This window comes from Erinaceus europaeus, chromosome 5 (genome assembly GCF_950295315.1).
Source record: "Erinaceus europaeus chromosome 5, mEriEur2.1, whole genome shotgun sequence".
Classification (NCBI taxonomy): Eukaryota; Metazoa; Chordata; class Mammalia; order Eulipotyphla; family Erinaceidae; genus Erinaceus; species Erinaceus europaeus.
This window is the reverse complement of record NC_080166.1, coordinates 52,089,618-52,096,552: the sequence shown is the minus strand read 5'-3', so window position 1 is coordinate 52,096,552 and position 6,935 is coordinate 52,089,618. Positions and strand designations below refer to the sequence as shown.

The 6,935-nt window shown below is 39.6% G+C and overlaps 1 long non-coding RNA gene across 1 annotated transcript; it reads left to right on the top strand.

The window, feature by feature from the left end:
* The first annotated feature begins 203 nt into the window (after positions 1-203).
* Positions 204-4,735, top strand: LOC132538610 (uncharacterized). Its single transcript, XR_009549955.1, has 2 exons — positions 204-1,161; positions 4,360-4,735. It is a non-coding gene; the product is annotated as an uncharacterized LOC132538610 (long non-coding RNA).
* Positions 4,736-6,935: the final 2,200 nt, after the last annotated feature.

Sequence of the window (6,935 nt, the reverse complement as noted above, 5' to 3'; positions counted from 1 at the left end):
CTCATATGAACATAATCTAACCAAAAAGAAATGCATCTACTTGTTAAAAACAGGATATATTGTTAAAATGATATGTATGCATTTATGTACGTACGAATGTACTGAGCAAATTAGTCCCCAGAAAACTAACCACTTGAAATTAAAGTTTGAGGTTGGTCATTTCTTTGGATAGGACATGACTTTCATTCCCTTTGTTACCTACATTCCTCCATGACATGAATACATTCCTGGGTATGGCCATGCTGCTGGCTTAGTTACTGATTCTCCCTATCTCTTCTCCTAGAAGTCTTGTCTCCATTTCTCAACTAACACACTCATTTTCATTATGGATGTTTTCTTTATCATAATTTATATTAAAGCTACTAAAATATGGTGATAGTGTGTAGAATTGACTAATGCATAAAAATTAACCATCTGTGCATCACAGACCCTCTGGCACTGATCAGAGCCTCTTAGATAGCCTCTTCGTGGCTAGATGTACCAAGATAAGTTCATACAATGGCGTGTTTTAATATTTGCTATTAAAAGAGTTGGAAAATATCAAGAATCATCTAAAAAACAACATGAAAATAAAGATGTGCACAAAACAAACCCACACATTATAAAGATTAAATACAAAGAAAATAAAAAAAAATTAACAAAAGATACAAATAATCCAGATTCAAATAGTACAGTATTTCCAACTACTAGCCTGTAACTTTTTGCACGGAATTCTTAAACCTTTTTTTGTCCTTTGGAAAGGCATGTTTGAGTCACTTATATTAAAATCAGAAGCCTGAAGAGGTTTCATGAATACACACTATGACACATACATCCACACTCTGAAGACATCACTGCTCAACTGTGGATCATGCAAGAAAGAAAACCAATTATGACTTCCCCACTCTCTATGGTCCTTTCTTTCTTAGGCTGCTGCAGGACCTGGCAGTATATGTATAACAGCTTAAGAAATCAAGAAATGCCACCACATTTGGTATGGGAGTAAAACTGCATTCTTTTTTGACATCTGGAATCCAATTTTCTTGTAGGAACTTGCAATAAGAATTGAACTTTGAGAACCACCCACTTCCACCTTTCCTTTCCTGTCTCAAGGGGTTACTGCCTGGATTTGGACATTTGTGGGGTTTACTGTAAGAGCAAATTACTTTGGCTTAATCACAGGTGAGGAATGATGATGGTCTTCTCCTTACTCTTAAAGTGAAAGGGGGGAAGCATGGGGGGGGGGGAATCACCCAGCGGGTACAGCCACCATTTCTGATAATCCCTGCAAACCTTACCATGTATGTGCCACTGTGAACCGCCGCTGTTTGGGGATGTTGCTACTGAGAAGCATCCTGCGCAGGAGCCTCGGGGAATTTCTCGGAGAGATCACTGGAGAGAGCTTTGGAGAAACGGATTTCCTTGTGGTCTTGGACTTCTCATGCTGCAACAGGTTTTCCCTCAAGGATTTCACAAGATCCTCATTCAACCAAGGGTTTGGACAATGCGGATTATCCACTTCTGGTACTGTTAAGGTGTCCGGGCTTGTCGTCTGCTGAGCCATTTTTCTCGGCCAAGTTTGTACAGTTGGCAGCGATCCAGGGCAATGTGGTTTCTCTGGCCTCTTTCCAGTGATTGCTTTGCTCCCAGTCCGGGGGAAATGTCCAGGGAAGCTGGTGGAACCCAGCTGCTCTTAGTTCATTCGGCTGCCTTCCTCAGTCTCTCAGTTGGAGACCGGTCCCAGTGTAGACGAGGCGAGTGCACTCCCCAGCGGAAGCCTATTAAACGTCACCCCTCCTCTGCGGATTCCCTGCCAAGATCGCTGACGAGCTCGCCAGGCAAAGGAACATGGAGGGAAGCCACCGTGCTGCACCGCTTTTGTCAGCGCTACAAAGCAGGCTGCTAAACTATTGGAACTAATGCGCAGCAGCTGCTCCAGTGACTTGTGCTTATGTACATAAAAAGTCCTGGGGCGGGGGAGGGGGGTAGCCATCAGACGCCTGCTGCTCCAGTTTGGCTTGCCTATCCATTTGCTTTTCTCTCTTTCCTTCCTTCTTTCTTTCTTTCTTTCTTTCTTTCTTTCTTTCTTTCTTTCTTTCTTTCTTTCTCCAGTATCCAAAGGAAAGAAAAACTTTGAACTTGACCTTCCTCTCCCTGCAAGAGCTATTTAATCTCTCTTCAGTCCAGGTTCATAAAAGAGAATTGCTAGCCTCCCCTCCCCCCTTTTTTTTAATAAGGAAAGAATAAACAAGCACTAGTAATACATAGGTGAAATACTTAACCTGTTTGCTAAATTCAATTTGATGCACCTTGTAAGAAGACAAAATCCCAACAGAATCAATTTGCTCTCTCCACTTATTTATTTATATTATATATTTTTAAATCAGAAACCATACCAACTACACGTGGGACACATTACAGACTGTTGTTGTGTTCCAGAACCTCAGTAATTGGGTCTTTTTGAAGCAGTGAACAATAGTATTTACGCCTACAAGTGATTTTTTAATTTAAATGAAGATTGTTTCCATAACAGTTCTTTAAAATAATTTTAAAGTTTTAGTTGTTGCTTATAATAACTATCATTTATGTATTCAATTTTAAAACAGTAAGCATTACTATTTTGTTATTTCAATTATTTTCTAGTAGAATTTTAACTTGTAGACATTTTAACTTCAACAAGTTTGCTATAGGAAGATATATAATAATAAAAGAGAAAAATATTTCTTAAAAATTAGTTTACTACTGGAAAGAAATGACAGTAAGTTACAGTTCAAATAGATAAGTGGGGGGAAATCTAATAAATCACATTCTACGGGCACTTTTAGTGCAGACATGGAAGGGAATCCAAACTTAAATAAGGATGTCCTGATGCTATGGGCAGTTTACAAAAATCAAATCAGATTTTTCAGGCTCTAAAAATAATGTTCATTAAAAAAAACACAACATAATACTTAAGCAGTTAGGAAATGTAACTCTAACATGGAGAATTAAATCATTTCATGCATTTTTTTTATTTCTGTGATTTCTATTAGGTACAAAGCCTTCTCCATTTCCCTTCCTGATTGTTTCATCTTAAAATTCAGTCCTTTGTCTTTAAATTGCTGTAGAGAAAAATATTGTATGGGTCCAGCAGTGGCACACCTGGTTAAGCGTGTATCTTACCAAGCACAGGGATCAAAATTCAAGCCCCTGGCTCCCCATCTGCAGATCGGACACTTCAGAGCATTGTAAACAGGTGTCATTTTTGTAGATATTTTAACAACCAGATAACAGTATAAAGAGAAAACAAAAAACAGTTAATGATAAGTGGATGGCAAAAAAACAGATTTAGAAAGCACGTTACCTCTTTTTAAAGACTGACTCAAAAACCATCTGTGGGTATTTATTTTGTATTAGGCAGTATATTTGAGGCTCTATGATATTTAAAGATTAACTGTATCTTGTTCCTTCCTTCTGAAAGCGCTAGTAAGGTAGGTAAAGTAGGAAACAATGAGCCTGAGAAACTGTAGCCGGAGGGCCCACATGAGAACCTGGAAGCTAGGGATGTTAAAGTGTCTCAATTTGAATACATAAAGATTATTTTCAGTGACAGAATAAAGGAATTGATGCTACTAAAAATTATGTGAGTCCTATAATAGTAAATTAGTTGAACTCGAGATCTAATTTTTCTAGGGTCTAATTTTTGCTCTCAGTGAACTTCACTTAAATGGAATATTTATTTATTTATTTATTTTAATTTTATTTATTTATTCATGAGAAAGATAGGAGGAAAGAGAGAAAGAGCCAGACATCACTTTGGTACATGTGCTGCCTGGGACTGAACTCAGGACCTCATGCACTTTATTCACTGTGCCACCTCCTGGACCACAGTGGAATAAAATATATATAAGCTAGTATTTACATATATAACAAGGCGTTTGAATTCTCAGACGTTTGTTGATGAACAGAACTAAGCTAAAATATAAAATACAACATTCTCCTACTCATGACCACAGAATGTGAGCTCAGACCTACAGGGATGCAGAGGCTACATAGGCTCCTAAACTGAATATGGGCCCCAGATCAAATCGATAGGGTGGGTCTATATTCAACAATATTTATACAACTTTCCTGTATTTGGGAGCTACTCTCTTCCCTGATCCAGCTTTCTAGCCCCTTTTCCAGTCATGACATCATCTCCCCAGACAATAACCTGCATATAAGATGTCAGGCTCAAGAAAAAAACTAGTATAATCATGGGCTCTTTGAATTATAAATAAATTAGGCCTAGTAGCTATCTACAAAATGGAGACTCCCAAATCTTCATCTGAAATATTCAAAATCTTAGGTTCATGATTAGTCAACAGTTTGTTTGGCTTTATATCTTAACTATTTTTTCAGCCATCAGGTTCCAGATGCTAACATGATGCCAACTTCCCTGGGCAGATGACCCCACCAATATGTCCTGGAGCTCCACTTCCTCAGAGCCCTGCCCCACTAGGGAAAGACAGAGACAGGCTGGGAGTATGGATTAACCTGCCAACACCTATGTTCAGCAGGGAAGCAATTACAGAAGCCAGACCTTCCACCTTCTGTACCCCATAATGACCCTGGGTCCATACTCCCAGAGGGATAAAGAATAGGAAAGCTATCAGGGGAGGAGATGGGATACAGAGTTCTGGTGGTGGGAATTGTGTGAAGCTGTACCCCTCTTATCCTATGGTTTTTGTCAGTGTTTCCTTTTTATAAATAAAAAATAAAATAATAATAAATACAAAATTTGATTAAAATTAATTAGTCTGGAGGGGCTGGGTGGTGGCGCACTTGGTTGAGCACACTTTACAATACGCAAAGAACCCTGGTTTGCTCTACTGGTCCCCACCTGCAGGGGGAAAGCTTCACTAGTGGTGAAGCAGTGTTGCTGGTGTATCTCTTTCTCTTCCCCTCCCTATCACCCCTTTCCCTCTCCATTTCTGGCTTCTTCTATCCAATAAAGAAAGAAAGAAAATAACAAAAAAAATTTAAAGATGAAGAAAATGATAATTAGCCTGGGACCAGTTGGTGGCACACACATTGACTGGTGTTCAAGTCTCTGATTCCCATCTGAGTAGTAAAGCTTCATGAGCAGTAGCGTAGCAGTGCAGGAATCTCTCCTGTCTGTCTACCCTTGTTCATCTTTGTCTTATCTTCTACCAAAAATGAAAATAAAGAAAAAGAAAAAGCCATGGGAAGTGGCAGTATTTTCCTGTAGGCACTGAGCCCTAGCAATAGCCTAGCTTGCAAGATAATAATAATAACAATAATATTTAGACTTAGTGAAAGACAACTACCAGAAGATTCACTCACATACAGAATATTGACAACTAAAAACTGCATCAAATAGTAGTAGTGGCTCTTATTTATTTATTGGATAGAGACAAAGAAATAGAGAGGGAAGGGGGGGGATAGAGAGAATGGGAGATACCTGCAGTATTGTTTCACCAGTCATGAAGCCTTCCCCCTGGGCTGGGGACCAGGGACTTGAGCCAGGTCCTTGTGAAATGTAACATGTGCACTCAGCCAGGTGCACCAAGACTCAGTCCCCAAAGCTGACTCTTACACTTTGTGAAGCTCTAACAACTACAGCTGGTAGCAAAGGGAAGGGGTGAGAGTACTGGGGTCTAAATGAGGGGACTGAAATTGAACTGACAGCTCAGACTCTTTGGCTGTGGGTGCAGTGAGCTGCACACATACACGTGTAAAGGAGAGAAACTGCACTCCTAACATTTTATGATACTGTAAATATTGTTAAATCAATAAACAATTCATTGAGGATACTGGTTAAATATAAACTAAAACTAAACAGATAAAACCTACAAGTTTTACACCATATCCCATTTACTTTTCTTGCGAGTTAAAGGATTCTATTGTAGAAGCAGGATTATCTTCCATTTATTAAGTCCCCATAGACTAGAATTATTTGTTCAATTTTCTTTTTTATTTATTTCTCTTTTTTTGCACCCCCCCCCCAGGGTTATCACGGTGCCTGCACTGCCACTGTGAATCCACTGCACCTGAAGGCTATTTTTCCCCCTTGTGTTGCCCTTGCTATTTTATCATTGGTGTTATTATTGTTGTTATTGCTATCGTTGTTATTGGATAAGACAGAGAGAAATGGAGAGAGGAAGGGAAGACAGAGAAAGGGAGAGAAAGATAGACACCTGCAGACCTGCTTCACTGCTTGTGAGGCGACCCCTCCGCAGGTGGGGAGCCGGGGGCTCAAACCAGAATCCTTACACCTGTCTTGTGCTTCTTGCCATGTGTGCTTAACCAACTGCATTACTGCCTGGCCCCTATTTATTTTTATTTTATCAGAGCACTGATCAGCTCTGGCTTATGTTGGTGCAGGGGATTGAACCTGGAACTATGGAGCCTCGGGCATGAACATCTCTGCATAACCATTATGCTATCTACCTGCACCCTATTTGTTCAATTTTCTAACATATACAATCCCCCTCCAAAATCCCCCCAAATGACATATAGCACACATGCTGCTTTCAATTTCTTTTCTTTCCTTTTCCTACTATCCTACCTATCTTCTTTCATTTTTCCTCCCTCCCTCCCTCCTTCCCTTCCTTCCTTCTTTGTTTCCCATAATAGGAGATGAATGCAGTGTCCCACATATCCACAATAACACTAAGTAGTCTCCCTAACTTGTACTTTTTCTTTTGGGACAGTTGAAGAAAGAAAGAAGAGAAAGATATGAGAGACCACAGCTCCATTCCAGCATTCTTACATTTTCCCAAGCACTCTTCATGACATTACCCTGTGACTTCAGTGTATGTTGTCACACACAGCGTGACCTGTTCTTTTCTGAATCACTCAGCATCACATGCTTTTTATAAAATTACCTTTGTTGACAATCCTTTGTTACCCTTTGAAATTACTTGAAAAACCACTAGGGAAAGAGAGAGACAGGCTGGGAGTATGGATCAACC